At 39.1% G+C, this 16,310-nt stretch overlaps 1 long non-coding RNA gene across 2 annotated transcripts in view; it reads right to left on the bottom strand.

Annotated features, from left to right (window-relative positions):
* Nucleotides 1-1,293: 1,293 nt before the first annotated feature.
* Nucleotides 1,294-16,310, bottom strand: part of LOC129048310 (uncharacterized) — a 60,588-nt gene continuing 45,571 nt past the window's right edge. For both annotated transcript variants that reach the window (XR_010141593.1, XR_010141592.1), the window contains 2 exons: nt 2,436-2,570; nt 1,294-1,581 (listed from right to left, as the gene is read on the bottom strand). This is a non-coding gene — a long non-coding RNA (uncharacterized LOC129048310). The remainder of the gene's footprint in view (nt 1,582-2,435; nt 2,571-16,310) is intronic.

The raw sequence follows: 16,310 nt of genomic DNA, 5'->3' as shown, positions 1-16,310 counted from the left end.
CAATGCCTGGCACATAGAAAGCACTCAATAAACATCTGTTAGGTTATAAGCTATATAAAGTTAATGTAAGTTAACTTCAGGGCTCAGCAAGGAACACCATAGATTTAGTGGCACTGCTAATACCCATTTCCAAGCTCTCATTCTCCCAGGAAACCTTCCCCTATCCATAAAGTTTATGGGGTAATTGAGCAACAGTAAAGTGAATATGCTGTTCACTTTATGGAATGTAGCACACATATTATGGAATGTAGCAGATTTATAAGAATTCTACCTTAGAAGTCTTAGGAAGTCAAAGAAGGGAGATGTAATGTCTATAAATGTCTTTGAAGCCTCTGGTTAATTGGGTTAACGGTCCTCTCCTTTCAAACTGCCAAGTCAAGAGATGAATACATTCTAACCTTTTAGTTGATATGTCTTTTTTCTGCTTTGCCCCAGTGACCTCACAGTACTCAGAGGCACAACACTCTGGAGAGGATGTCCTAATGCAATAAAGAATTTTCAGAGAGCAAGTGACTGCTACAATTCCATGGGTAGACAGGGCAAGAGAGGCTGCTTGTTAATGTCAAACAGGAAAGCCATCAAAATTCTTTCTCTTCTGCCCTCCAGGGAAACAGCCCACTGATAACCACCAAGTTTTGCAAGATATTCTTTTGTTTCTTGAAAATTTATTATTCCCCCCATCAGCAGCTCTAGCTGAAGTAATCTCAATTCTCTTAACCTTTCTTTAGAAGGTCTATTTAATCCATTTTTATTGCTCTCCTCTGAGCACTCATCAAGTTTGTTAGACTTTATTCAATCTTGAATTGGACAAAGTACTTTAATAAGAGTTGCCTCCCACTGCTCCAGGAACAGGCAAACGTGATGTCCTGATGGGGCACTGGCATAGGATATTGCGTGTGGAAGCACTTTTTGAACACTTAAGCAGCCCCCAAATGGAACAGATGATGATTAGACTGCACATCTCAGACTGAGCTCCTCGTTCCCAAAAAGAATGAAAAAGAAATCATTGTACCATTTATTCATGTGTACCGTCAACAAAAATGTATCGTGCAATCACTTTGTGCAAGATACTGTACTAGGCACTTAGGATATAATGATAAATAAGATATGGCCTCTATTCTGTAGAATATAATGGCATTGGTATACCCAAAAAAAAAATTTTGGTTGTAGACCCAGAAATATTCCAGATGTTTTTGCATATATCATCTCATTCAAGTTTGTCATATAACAAGCCCATTTGGAAGGTATTTTTATTCCTAGTATACAGAAGAAGAAACTGAAGCACACCTATTTAGAGTTGTGCTAAGGAAAAACAAACATAAATTTATTTAGCCAAATTGGAGTTTTACTGCTCTACCTTATGTCTTCCTACCTGCTTGTAGGATGACACCTGTGCCTAAAGCAACTTCAAGCTACTTCCCACAGTGAAGGGCATCCCCAACCCGCATTTCTCCACACTGTAGGGCGGGTCAGGGCTCCTCCCGCACCATCCACTGAAAAAAGTCCTGGAGCAGCTAAATCTCTTCTTTCAACACTCTGCTAACACTGCTGATCTTCTTACAGGTTAGGAAATCCAATGCCCTAAAGAAATACAGACTTAGGCTAAAGAACTGGATCTCTGGCTTACACAGATGTTCCTGAAATGTTGAGCATGTTGTCTAACCTCTCTGTGTCTCATTGTCCCCATTTGTAAAATTGAGACAATTGTACCTACTTCACTCTGTTGTTGTGATGATTAATTGAATGCTTCTTACAATGCCTGGGTGTTCAATGAATGTTAGTTGTTGGTAGTGGTGCTGCTGCTGCTGTTGTTGTTATGACAGCACTACTAAATTAGACAAACCAAAGACATAGACAAACTCCAGCCATTTTTGGCATCATTCTCAAAAAGAAACTATGTCAAAGACTTTACCTATTTACTCTAAGAATCTTGTCTGAATTGGAATAAATAGTCACCAGATTGTTGTGGTCCAAACATTCCCAAATATAAACTCACTGAATGTGGCCAAGACTGGCCAGCTATTTATCAAAGTGTTTCCTTCCTCCTGGGCACTTGGCTAGACTGTATTTCCCAGCTGCTCTTGCAGTTAGCTTCTTAGGTGTGACCATGTGCCTCAGCTCTCATCAGTACAAAGGGGTAGGAAGCAGTTTAGGCTTCTTGCAGGCCCAGAATGATAAAACCCTCCCAAAAGTAACTCTTCTGCCTCTATATTAGTTATCTACTTCTGTATAACAAATCATCCTAAAACTTAGCAGCTTAAAACAATAAACATTTATTATCTAACACAATTTCTGATAGGAATCTGGGGGTGTTTTTCCTCAATGTTTTTGGCTCGGGGTTTCTCCTAAGGTTGCAGTCAACCCATCAACTGGGGCTGCAGTTATTTGAAGGCTGATTAAAGTTAGAGGGTCCATTTCCAAGGTAGGATACTCACATGGCTGTTGGCGGGAGGCCTCATTTCCTTGCTGGTAATTGGCAAAGACCTCAGTTCCTCATGATGTGAGCCTCCCCACATGGCTTCCTGAATCTTCTTGTGACATGGCAGCTGGCTTCCTCCAAAGTTAGCAACCTGAGACAAAGAAAGAGAGAGAGAGAGAGAGAAAGCAGGAAGCTTTTTAGGATCTAGTCTCCAAAGATTGTTCTTCCATTTTTTTTTCTATTCAGTAGAGGCAAGTCACTAAGTACATCCACACTAAAAGGGAAGGAAATAAGTTTCGATCTCTGCAAGTGCATATGAGGTATGCACACATAGAAAGGTCACAGATAATACATGGTCATTTTAAAACCATCATATTCTTCGTCACCATCAGACAGGTAAATAGGGCGAACTACAAGGAACTATACAATATAATATGGGGACGCATCAAGATGGAAGGAGCCCAGATTCTTGAATGACCTCCCGGAGTAGTGCGTCCCATACACACGAGACTCTGTTATGAGTAAGAAATAAATTTTGATTATGTTAAACCACTGAGTTTGGGGAATTTTGCTACAGCAATTAGTCTTCCCTGACTAATTCACTACATTACAAAGAATGGAGCATATTTGTTTTCCAGTCATATTTTGGTAAAAACATTTCATAGTATGCAAATATTAGCCAATTGGCATATTTACAAAATTAATATGCAGAGCAAGATTTTTTAATTCGATCATGTAGATTATACTTATTACCCTTCTTGCTGTTATGAACCCAACCTTTCCTTTCTTTTTCACAAAGCACCAAAGGATAGAATCCTCAACAGATATTTTTTTCACTTGCTCAGATGTTTGTTGAATGAAAGAGTAAATAAATGCTAATTTCAATGAGAGAACCAGCTTTTGTAAGGGGAAGCAAAGAAGAGCCCTGTATGTAGAGGAGATATACCTAAACAAGAGAATGTACCTTTGATAAGTACCGTCAAGATAAAGTCACAGCAGAATGCGGCAAACTGCAGGCTCCCTGCAGGCATACAGAGGTGCTCCTGTGCCCCAGGTCCTAAGGTCATACTGGTCTTCAGCTCTTCCCACCACCTCCAGTTTTTGCATTCTCACCCTCTGCCTTATTGAGTAATTTTCCCCAAAGACTTCAGTTCAACTGACTTCAAAGCTCTATATGTTCCTTCCATGGGCCTTGGAATACAGAAAACATTGGCTCCTAGAGTGACTCTGCCAATAAAGAGAAGACTTTCTTCTATCAAGCTGCCCTGCTCAGTTCTCTACCCTTTGAAGTGAGAGCTTGTAGAAATCTTGGTTGCTTCAAACTTGGATTTGCAACTTTAAAGCGGCAGCTTCCTTCATTTACTGATGTTTTGCAGACTTAAAAACCTGTCATTGATTTTTTTTGGAAGAAAACAGTAGTTTAATCAAAGCATTTTTTTAAGTGTGAAAAGAAAATAACATCATTATCCAACAGACAAATAAAAATGTATTCTCTACCATTCCAAGGTAAAAAGTCTTAATCTTTGTGGTAGATTGTATTAATAGCAATACTACACACCCCTCTGTATCTATTCTCTTATCCTGTAGATCAGAGCCATCTATTATTAAAACATAATAAATGACTGCTTTTATTTTATTTTATTTTATTTTATTTTATTTCACTTTATTTTTTGAGAAGGGGGTCTTGCTCTGTCACCCAGGCTGGAGTGCAGTGGCATGTTCACAGCTCACTGCAACCTTGACCTCTCGGGTTCAGGCGATCCTACCACCTCACCATCTTTAGTAGCTTGGACTACAGGCATACACCACCAGCCCAGCTGATTTTTGTATTTTTTGTAGAGACAGGGTTTCCCCACGTTGCTCAGGCTGGTCTTGAACTCCCAGACTCAGGCCACCCACCTGTCTCGGTTGGCCTCCCAACATGCTGGGATTACAGACATGAGCCACCGCACCTGGCCTGATTGTTATTTTAGGCATTGAGTTTGGGGATAGTTTGTTACAGCAATAGTGAAGTGATACAGAAATTGGTGCTGGAAAGTGGATGCTGCTGTAACAAAAACTTAAATTATGAGACACTGGCTTTAGAACTAGATGGTGCAAGAGGCTGAGAACATGGCAAGAAAAGTGTTAAAGCTGGAAAAATTGTTAGAAAACTTATAGGAGGCTAGAGACATAGTAAGAAAACTTACAGGAGGCTTGTGTTATATACATGTGAAATATTTGATTGAACTGTCATTTATGATAACTTGGAAGATAGAAAATGTATCTAATAAACTTTTGAATTTGTCCAAGTAAATCTTCAGACAGAATATTGGAAGCATCAGCTTGTTTTTAGCTGTCTATGAGCAAAAGTTACTATAAGAGAGAGATAAACTCGAGCATGAACTAGCAAATTTGAAAACAGAACTGAGAGGGAACATGGCTCAGAAATGCAGGAAGCTGTTACTCAAAGTAAAATGCATTCTCATATTTAGACTTTTCAACCAGTAAAAGATTCTCAAATTAAGATAATTCCTGGGGACAAAGATTAAGGGCACTGCAGTAAGACATACCCTCAGAGTAAAGATTAAAGTAAGAGTTTGGTTGTACATCCCTTAAGACATCTGCAAGAAATAAGGCATTTTCTCAGCTGCACAGAAGGGCTTCCATAAAGCTAAGGGAGGATGATCTCCCAGCAACCAGTCATGACCAAAATAGGAGTAATTAAGTCTAGGGAGGTGAAACTAACTAAAAAAAAATGTTCGTATGGCCTCTGTCACATAGTGTGAATGAAAATGAAATATATAGAAAACCCACAAACGTCTAGAGAACTGTGTTGGTAGAAGCACTATCAGCCTGAACTCAAAGAGATAGACTGTGCTCAGGTTGTGAAAAGGTTTGTGAGTCCCCAGTTTTCTCTGAACAGGAAAAAGGCTAAACACTTGCATACTTCTACCTGCTTTCTTATCTCTCTACCATTATTACCATAAGAAGAACATTCCTGGTCTAGTCCCCAGATCCAAGGAGAAAATGAGAGAAACCTTAGGCAGAGCCACCTTCCCCTTCCTTTGAGCCCAGTCTGGATCATATAACCAGTTGACCTAAAACCTAGAAAAATAAAGATTATTTCTTTAGGTCACTGAGTTTTGGGGCAGTTTTGTTCCAGAGCAGTAACCACCTGATACAACCTTTAAAGCAGTGTTTCTCAAATTTTAGTGTGGATAAGAATGACCAGGCATGCTGTGGCCATGCCTGCTTGCAGGGCAGCCTGGGTGTCCTGGGGACCCACATCATATTTCCTGCACTGGCAGACTGTGCCTGACTGGCAGAGAGCTCCAGCGAGGTGGCCCCCATGGTCATGCACCAAATTGCCTGCTCCCTCCCCACACTGCAGCTTCCTGCAGGGCTCACAGCAACCGCCACATCACCTTGCTGGCACATGTGTGCACAGGCAGGTTTTGTCTTCCTTGTCCTGCTAGTGCCCTTCCACTGCTGCAGTGGGAGTGCACGCCACCCATGTCCTCCCACCAGACCACCATTGCAGTCGGAGCCTAGCTGAGCACAGAGAGAGCCAGTCCCACCTCCACCAGCACCTGCTCTAGCGCCAACACTGCTCCTGGAGTGAAAGTTGGCACAGAGAACAGCAGACCTTCCCCTTCCCTGAGTGACCATGCCTGTCTGCCACACACAGAGAGTACACACAGACCTGGCCTAGCAGCACCCTGTTCCTGGCTAATACCACCACCAGCGTGACAGTTGTCAGCAGGGGCCCAAGTCCCCACCCCCAGCCATGCTACTGCCACTACTGTGGTGAACACCCACAGGGAGGGAGGTGCCCAGGCACCCACTAGCAACATGCCACAGCTGACGAACACGCACCCCACCATGCTGCCACTGCTGCTGCTGCTGCTGCTGACACGTGGGAAGAAGGACAGACCCACTGCCACCACACTATGAAATGCTTGGTTTGACACCACCCATAAGAGTATAGTGACTAGTGGTCTGGGAGCACCTCTGCCCCCTCACAATGCAGTGGATTTCTAACCTCAAGTAGCCAGAGAACAAAGTCAGGGCCCAATAAAAACCCCCCAGAATTAGAGCATGCAGTCCAGGAGTTGGGAGCTGAGTGTTAGCCCCATAAAATTTTCCAGAAGTGAAGCCAGCTGTCTTAACCCCTCCATATACCACAATCAAACACTCAAGGTCATCAAATAGTATAAAAGAAAAAAAAAATCCATTCAAAGGTCACTAACTTCAAAGACTGAAGAAATATCAGCCCACAAAGATAAGGAAGAACCAATGCAAGAACTCTAACAACTCAAAAAGCCAGAGTGCCTTCTTTCCTCCAAACCACTGCACTATCTCTCCAGCAAGAGATAGTGTTCTCCAGAACACTTCAAGTGTTCTGAACCAGGCTGAGATAGCTAAAATGACAGAAATAGAATTTAGGATATGGATAGGCATGAAGGCCATTGAGATGCAGGGGTACATTGAACCTAATCTAAGGAAGTTGAGAATCACAATAAAACGATATAAGATCTGACATACAAAATAGCCAGTGTAGAAAAGAATGTAACTGACCTGATTGAGCTAAAAAACACACTGAAAGAATTTCATAATGCAATCACAAGTATTAACAGCAGACTAACCAAGCTGAGAAAAGAATCTCAAAGCTCAGACTGGTTTTCTGAAAAGAGACAAGCAGGCAAGAATAGAGAAAAAAGAATGAAAAGGAACAAACAAAAACCTCCGAGGAATATGGGATTACCTAAAAAGATAAAATCTATGACTCATTGTTGTCCCTGAAAGAGATGAGACTGTAAGCAACTTGAAAAACATATTTCAGGATATTGTCCATGAGAACTTCCCCAATCTAGCTAGAGAGGCCAACGTTCAAATTGAGGAAATGCAGAGAACCTCAGTAAGATACTTCACAAGAAAATCATCCTCAAGACACATAATCATCAGATTCTCCGAGGTTGGAATGAATTAAAAAATATTAAAGGCAGCCAGAGAAAAAGGTCATTTACCAAGGGAAGCCCATCAGGCGAACAGCAGACTTCTCAGCAGAAACACTACAAGCCAGAAGAGATTCACAGCCAATATTCAACGTTCTTAAAGAAAAGGAATTCCAATCAAGAATTTTATATCTGGCCAAACTAAACTCCATAAGAAAATGAGAAATAAGATCCTTTTCAGACAAGCAAATGCTGAGGGACTTAATTACCACCAGACTTGCCTGACAAGAGCTCCTGAAGGAAGCCCTAAATCTGGACAGAAAATACCATTATCAGCCACCAAAAAAACACACTTAAGTACACAGACCAGTAGCACTATAAAGTAACCACCTAAACAAGTCTGCATAGTACCCAGCTGACATCATGATGATAGGATCAAATTCACATATATCACTACTAACCTTGAATGTAAATGGGCTAAGTGCCCCCAATTAAAAGACACAGAATGGCAAGCTGGATAAAGAACCAAAACCCATTGGTATACTGTCTTCAAGAGACTCGTCTCACATGCAATGACACCTATAGGCTCAAAATAAAGGAATGGAGAAAAATCTACCAAGCAAATGGAAAATAGAAAAAGCAGGGGTCGCAATCATAATTTCAGACAAAACAGACTTTAAACCAACAAAGATAAAAAAAGACAAAGAAGGGCATTACATAATGGTAAAAGGTTGAATTCAACAAGAAGACCTAATTATGCTAAATATATATGCATCCAATGCAGGAGCACAAAGGTTTATAAAGCAATTTCTTAGAGACCTTCAAAGAAATATAGATGCCAAAAAACTAATAGTGGAGGACTTCAATGTACCACTGACAGTATCAGACAGAGCATTGAGGCAGAAAATTAACAATGATATTCAGGACCTGAACTCAGCACTGGATCAAATAGACCTCATAGACAGCTACAGAGCTCTCCACCCAAAAACAATAGATTATATGTTTTCCTCCTTACCATATGGCACATACTCTAACTAGAGAACCAAGAGCAAACCAACCCCAAAGCTAGCAGAAGACAAGAAATAATCAAAATCAGAGCTGAACTGAAGGAGATTGAGACACACACACACACACACACAAATCAAAAGATCAACAAACCCAGGAGTTGGTTTCTTTAAAAAACTAATAAAATAGATAGAACACTAGCTAGACTAATAAAGAAGAAAAGAGAGAAGATCCAAATAGACACAATTAGAAATGACAAAGGGGATATTGCCACTGACTCCACAGAAATACAAATAACCATCAGAATCTATTATGAACACCTCTAAGCACACAAACTAGAAGATCTAGATAAAACTGATAAATTCCTAAACACGTACACTCTCCCAAGACTGAGCCAGAAAGAAATTGAATCCCTAAACAGGCCAATAATGGGCTCCAAAATTGAATCAGTAATAACCTACCGATGTACCAAGATGTACAAAGAGATGGGACCATTCCTACTGAGACTACTCCAAAATATTGAGGAGTGGGGAACTCCTCCCTAACTCATTCTATGAGGCCAGCATCATCCTGATACCAAAACCTGGCAGAGACACACACAAAAAGAAAACTTCATGCCAATACTCTTGATGAAGCTAGATGCAAAAATCCTCAACAAAATACTGGCAAATCAAATGCGGCAGCATATCTAAAAATTTATCGTAGTCAAATAGGCTTTATCCCTGGGATATAAGATTGGTTCAACCTATGCAGGTCAATAAAGGTGAATCATCATTTAAATAAAACTAAAAACAAAAATCACATGATTATCTCAAAACATGCAGAGGCTTTTGATAAAATTCAACACCATTTCACATTAAAAACTCTCAATAAACTAGATATTGAAGGAACATACCTCAAAATAATAAGAGTAATCTCTGACAAACCCACAGCCAACATCATACTGAATGGGCAAAAGCTGGAAGCATTCCCTTTGAAAACTGGCACAATACGAGTATGCCCTTTCTCACCACTCCTATTCGACATAGTACTGGAAGTCCTGGCCAGAGAAATCAGACAAGAGAAAGAAATAAAGGGCATCCAAATAGGAAACAAGGAAGTCAAACTATCCCTGTTTGCAGATGACATGACCCTATATCCGGAAAAACCCATCGTCTCAGCCCAAAAGCTTCTAAGCTAATAACCTTCAGCAAAGTTTCAGAATACAAAATCAATGTGCAAAAACCATTAGCATTCTTATATACCAACAACAGTCAAACTGAGAGCCAAATCAAGAATGCAATCTCAGTCACAATTGCCACAAAAGAATGAAATACCTAGGAATACAGTTAACCAAGGAGGTGAAAGATCTCTACAATGAGAACTGCAAAACACTGTTCAAATAAATCAGAAATGACACAAACAAATGGAAAAATATTCCATGCTCATGGATAGGAAGAATCAATATTGTCAAAATGGTCATACTGCCCAAAGCAACCTACAGATTCAATGCCATTCCTATCAAAGTACCAATGATATTCTTCACAGAACTAGGAAAAAAAAAACTATTTTTAAATTCATGTGGAACCAAAAAGTGCCCAAATAGCCAAAGCAATCCTAAGCAAAAAGAACAAAGCTGGAAGCATCATGCTATGTGACTTTAAACTATACTACAGGATCACAGTAACCAAAGCAGCATGGTACTGGTACAAAAACAGACACATTGAGCAGTGTAACAGAATACAGAGCCCATAAATAAGGCCACACACCTATAACCATCTGATCTTTGACAAAGCTGACAAAAACAAGCAATGAGGAAAGTACTCCCTATTTGATAAAATGGTGCTGGGATAACAGGCTAGACATATGCAGAAGATTGAAACTGGACCCCTTCCTTATGCCACATACAAAAATTAACTCAGGATGAATTGAAGACTTAAATGTAAAACACAAAACTATAAAAACCCTGGAAGACAACCTAGGCAATAACATTCTGGACACAGGAACGGGCAAAGATTTCATGATGAAAATGCTAAAAGCAGTCGCAACAAAAGCAAAAATTGACAAATGGGATCTAATTAAACTAAAGAGCTTCTGACATCAAAATAAACTATCAACAGAGTAAACAGGCAACCTACAAGATGGGAGAAAATTTTTGCACACTATTCATCTGACAAAGGTATAATATCCAGCCTCTAAGGGGAACTTAAACAAATTTATAGGAAAAAAAATCCCATTAAAAATGGGCAAAGGACATGAACTGACATTTTTTAAAAGAAGACATACATGTAGCTAACAAGCATATGAAAAAAAGCTCAACATCACTAATCATTAGAGAAATGCAAATCAAAACCACAATGACATACCATCTCACACCAGTCCAAATAGCAAATAGCTATTATTAAAAGGTCAGAAAATAATAGGTACTGGCAAGGTTGCAGAGAAAAAGGAATGCTCATAACACTGTTGGTGGGAGTGTAAATTTATTCAACCACTGTGGAAAACAGTGTGGCAATTCCTCAAAGAGCTAAAAATAGAGCTACCATTTTACCCAGCAATCCCATTACTGGGTATATACCCAAAGGAATATAAATCATTCTGTCATAAAGACGCATGCACACATATGTTCATTGCAGCACTATTCACAATAGCAAAGACGTGTAATCAACCTAAATACCCATCAATGGTAGACTGGATAAAGAAAATGTGGTATATATGCACTATAGAATACAATGCAACCATAAAAAAGAATGAGATCATGTTCTTTGCAGGGACATGTATGGAACTGGAGAACATTATCCTTAGCAAACTAACACAGGAACAGAAAACCAAATACTGCATGTTCTCACTTACAAGTGGGAGCTAAATTATGAGGACACATGGACACATAGAGGGGAATAACAGATACTGGGACCTATCAGAGGGTGGAGGGTAGGACGAAGGACAGAATTAGGAAAAATAACTAATAGATACTAGGTTTAATCCCTGGGTGATGAAATCAGTACAACAAACCCTTATGACACAAGTTTACCTATATTACAAACCTGCACACGTACCTCTGAACTTAAAATAAACTTAAAAAAAAAAAAAGAATTACTAAGCATGCTTTCCTGGGTCAGGTTTTCTAGAGACATACCCTGAAACAAGGATTTACATGCAAGTAATTTATTAAAGAAATACTTCCAGGATGAACTAGTAAAGGAGTGGAAAAATAGGACATGGAAGAGGAAAAAAATTAAGTGTAGTAGATGCTGTTGGTGGCTGTATCACTCAGGGTTCTTCAACAGGAACAGAACCAACAGGGTGTGGTGTGTGTGTGTGTGTATATATATGTGTGTGTGTGTGTGTGTATACACAAAGAGTGAGAGAGGGATTAGTTTTAAGGAATTAGCTCACAAGATTGTTGGCCTAGCAAATCCAAAATTCTTAGGGCATGCTGGCAGGCTGAGGACCCAGGGAAGAGTTGATGTTTCCATCTCAAGTCTGAAGACAGTCCAGAGGCAGAATTCCTTCTTCCTCAGAAGACCTTGGTATTTTCACTTAAGGCCTTCAACTGACTGAATGAGGCTCATTCACATTGTGAAGGATAATCTGCTTTATTCAAAGTTCACTGATTAATCACACCTAAAAACTACCTTCGCAGCAACATCACTGCAAAGACTGGTGCTTGACCAAATATCTGGGCATCATAGCCTAGCCAACTTGACAGATAAAATTAACCCACAGTGGCCCACTCAGTTCTGCTTCACAAGCCAGCTGCTGTGAGTGTGTTTGAGTGTTAGCTGCCCTCAATCTAATGGAAGCAATCTCACCTAAGAAGATATGCCTCACTCCCCAGCCCAGGCCTGTCCCCCAACTAACAATGAGCAATGACTGACTGAGCCGAGACCAGCTCTATGGGGTCATTCATCCTCCCGAGTTCTATCATAGAGCCAGGCTGACGCAAGTCTCCAATCAAAACCACATCCTGAGAGAACTCCCTCAACAAATCACTTGAACAAAAATCTCAGCATTAGCCTTTGTCTCTAAGAAATCTGACAAGCAAGGATATGATTTGGGCAAAGTGGCATAGGAGTATCTTCAGCCTGATCCTTTAGGAATATCTGGAGTATAAGTTATGCCTCAGATATTTTCTCCTATTTAAGGTGAGGGCTTTCAAACTTCAGCACCAGTTAGTGTTGGCCAAAAGGGAGATGGGAAGCTGATAAACTCCCAGACATTCCTCCCAACCTTGACCCTCATGCTGAAGACAAGTGGCAGGTAGAGTCCATTGTAAAAGCATATCAAAAAGTCAGGGGCCAGACACAGAAGCAGTTAATAGGATTCGTGAGGATCTGGATGGAGCACTGACAGTTTCTGTTACATATGCTTACTTAAAATGCGAATTCCTAAGCTGTGTTTCCAAGATTCTGAGTTAGGATTTCTGAGAGAAACAGAAATCCCCAGTATCATAAGAATCCCAAGAGATTCTGATATAAGTGTTCCCCATATTTGAGAAATTATTGCTTTTAGATTAGGGCAAATGGTTTGTAATGTCCAATTGTCAGCCACAAAGCCAGGTGATTAAAGCACAGCAAAGATACAGAAATAGGAACCATTTTTTGAAATTCTCACCTAAGTCTTCTATAATCCTAATTTATCACAGCTGGTGACTGCATTTATTGATAGATGGCTAAGTATAGTAAGCTGTTTCCAACCCAGTAATCATCACTGGTCAGCATCCAAACCAGATGATAAAATAACTTTATTGGTATATAAAAAGCTAAACTAAGGCTATATGAAGGCTTCGTCTCTGGCATCTGGAAAATAGATGCCAGATTTTTATATGAATCTCTTCTTTCCAAGAGGCTCTGTTCTTACATTAAAATAAGATGACAAAATGGTGGAACTGTGTTGCACTTGAATTTTTTCCATAAGCAATTACAGCTATATGTGTCAAATATGAGTGGTCTCCCTGCATAATCGTTCCTCTTCCTGCATAAGAAGTGGAGGACTCTCTGTTTATATTCACAATGAGGAGCTAAAGAGAAAATGAAGGAAATAATATGTGAAAGAAAACACTCAATGATTCATTCATTGCTTCATTCAGTGTACATATTTAGAGTGCCTGCCTTTTATCAGGCACTACACTAGGGCTGAAGATAAAGTCATACAGAAAAGATACATGGTCTCTGTCCTCACAGAGCAGTGTGAGAAACAGTTTAGAAGTAAGGCAGTTATGTAGCAATGTCACCACTTCTGCAGTCAGAGTGCAGAGTGCTGCAGGGGTACCTAGGAGCCCTACCACGCAGAGAAGGCTTCTTGGAGGAGACCTCTAAGCTGAAACCTCAAATAACCAAGAAGGTGATGACAACAAGGAGCCTGAGGAGACACTAGTGCGTGGAAGAAAATGACCAAGAAGATGATGATGAGGGGAGACTGGAGCAATAAGGCCTTACAATAGTCTGAGGCAGTTTCTTCACAGGGACACGGGAAGAATTGTCACTTATCGGAGAAGTGGTTATTTTTACTTCCTATAACAAGAAGGGTAGTTCTTGAAAGCTCCAAGAAGCCTGTTTCTTGGCCTGTAGTAAAAAGCACTCAGTGTTCAATGTCAACTTCCTTGGCATAACAGAGATTTGATTCTCATAAGCCTGACATGTCCTCCTAGTAGCAGACCCGTCTATGGAGAATATGGAGGCCATGACAGTTACCTTCTCCCTGCTTCTACTTTATGTGGAGACTGCGAATTCCACCATAGAGGCCTAGAAAACATCTCCCAGGACTATGAAGTCCATGGAGGGAAGCTGGAGGACTTGCAAGCTTAAGTGGGACTTCATATATTTCAACATCATTAGAGTTGAGAGTTGTAATTTGGATGAGAAAGGAAAAAGTGGGAAGTGAACAAATGGCTATAAGATGTGCTGCAAAATCAATTTCCATTTTCAGGACCTGATGATAGAATAATGGGCTATAAGCTAAGGCCATAATGCATGTCACAAAGAGAGGGAGAAGACATGTTTTCCCAGAGAGTTGCCAATAGGATGACCAGTGAATGAAACTCAAAGTTAAGTATTATAGAAGAGAAATATATGCCCAAGTATAACGGGCATTCTACACATTACATAGGAAATCAAAGAAAGAATAATTGAGGGAATAGTACTCAGTATCTCAACAGGAGAAAATAAGCTGGATGGGATTTAGGGATAAGTTTAGGCCACGGTGTGTTGGTAAATGTTTAACAACCAGTCATTTGAGGGAGGGGAAAAAAATATATCTATATATATATGTGTGTGTGTGTGTGTGTGTGTTTGTATATATATACACACGTGTATATATATACACGTATATATGTATATGTATATACATGTATATGTGTGTATATGTATGTGTATATGTACACACATGTACATGTATGTGTATATGTATATATACACATGTACACACATGTACATGTATGTGTATATGTATATATACACATGTACACACGTATATGTATGTGTATATGTATATATACACATGTACACACGTATATGTATGTGTATATGTATATATACACATGTACACACATATATATACACACATATACATACAAAATTGTATTGATAAAAGCTTATTACAAATTTTACTGATATAAAGAATTATAACTCAAAATTTACAAATAGTAATAAAATATACCACAAACTCTTTATTGTAAATTTCATGTAGACAATTGACTCTCACAGAATGCTTTTGTCGATTTTTGCTGAATCTTGTATCTGTATTCAACTTATGGTTGCAAACAATGAATGAGCTTATTTATGACATGAATTTTGGTTGATACTTTCATTCATGTTAACAAGTAAGGACAAAAGCAAAACAGCAGGGACCTATGTTGGAACTTTGTTTATCTGTCAATGATGTGAATGATTTATTTGCTGAATTGGCAAACAGTTTTCATACTGCAAAAATATTTTCTTAATGTTATATGCTATTCACAGTGTAATGGCTATAGACACAACATACTATTGTGTCTATTTGTATTATTTACATTTGCTTCATCACTTTAAGTCTAGACAGTCAACAACAAAAAAATCAAGATCTGACTTATAGCATTTGCTGATTTTCCTGGTGTAAATATTCCCACCAAGACCAATTTCAAGCTGCCAAGTTGACTTAATGAACACAGCATTGAGAAGGAAAGCATGGCAGTAGCATACCATTATACAGTATTTCTATCTTATAGAAACAATAGACATAACCTTAAGAGTACTCTATGATACAGTACAGTGAAATACTTGGACAATCATCAGTTTTACAAATTTATTATTATCTTTTAGCGAATACACTTTCTTTAGCTAAATGTTTAGTAATTATCTTTCAGTAATTTATTCTAGGGTCTTTCCCAATATTAGTCTCAAGGACACCAGTCTGTGGTGTGCAGACTTCATTCTCCTTTTTCCTTTGTGAAAGAATCAAGTTTGCCCAGAAATTTGCTCCACTATTTTGAAATCTATTCCATTTTCTGTAATTTCTCAAAAATTAGAAACATTGAGTTATATCAAAATTCTAGATTATAAAACAAAACTTGGTGAACAAATTCAACCATACACTATAGCCAAAAATAAACAGGACACATTCTACTGTTTCTCATTCTTTTAGAAAAGGTGATAGATAGATATTAATAGATAGATACAGAGATATATAGATATAGATATGATTTTAGTTTTAAGCTTCAATCCCCAAAATTCTAAATATGTGCAAGTAAAGAAGCTTCCATGTAATTCACAGTTGAAATAACATCTGAAAGTAAATTTTCAACCACGGTTTTTTCAAGGAAAAACCCAACAGGAAGGCTGCTATGGCTTGAATCTTTCCTCCAAACCTCAGGTTGAAATTTAATTGCCATTGTAACACTGTTGAGAGGTGGGGCCTTTAAGAGGTCAATAGATTAATGCCATTGTATGGCAGTGTGTCTGTTATCTTAGGAGTAGCTTTCTAAGGTAGTGTGT

This window comes from Pongo abelii, chromosome 8, assembly GCF_028885655.2.
Source record: "Pongo abelii isolate AG06213 chromosome 8, NHGRI_mPonAbe1-v2.0_pri, whole genome shotgun sequence".
Classification (NCBI taxonomy): Eukaryota; Metazoa; Chordata; class Mammalia; order Primates; family Hominidae; genus Pongo; species Pongo abelii.
Note: the sequence above shows the minus strand (reverse complement) of the source record. Positions and strands in the feature narration are given on the sequence as shown.